Here is a 601-nt window from a genome sequence, read left to right on the forward strand (position 1 = left end):
GAAGACTAAGGTGCACCTGACCCAAGCCATGGTGTTTTCAATCGCCTCATATGCATGTGAAAGCTGGACAATGAATAAGGAAGACCTGAAGAAGAATTGACACCTTTTAATTTTGGTGTTGGCGAAGAATATCGAATATACCATAGGCTGCCAAAAGAACAAACAAATCTGTCTTGGAAGAAGCACAACCACAGTGCTCCTTAGAAGCAAGGATGGCAACACTATGTCTCACATACTTTGAACATGTTATCAGGAGGGACAAGTCCCTGGAGAAGGACATCATGCTTGGTAAAGTAGAGGGTCAGCAAAAAGAGGAAGACCCTCAAAGAGATGGATTGACACAGTGGTTGCAACAATGGGCTCAAGCATAACAAAGATTGTGAGGATGGTGCAGGACAGGGCAGTGTTTCATTCTGTTGTACATAGGATCACCATGAGTCAGAACAAACCCCACGGCACCTAACAACAACAACAACCCATTAGATGACCCTCTACATTCTAGCCTCTGTCACTGTGAACCAAGAGGGTTTTTGAGCTTCCGGTTGAGATGGCTTCTTGCAATGATAAAGTTAATGAAGCAAATGTGCTTTGCAGATTCAAT

This window comes from Trichechus manatus, unplaced genomic scaffold, assembly GCF_000243295.1.
Source record: "Trichechus manatus latirostris isolate Lorelei unplaced genomic scaffold, TriManLat1.0 scaffold00455, whole genome shotgun sequence".
Classification (NCBI taxonomy): Eukaryota; Metazoa; Chordata; class Mammalia; order Sirenia; family Trichechidae; genus Trichechus; species Trichechus manatus.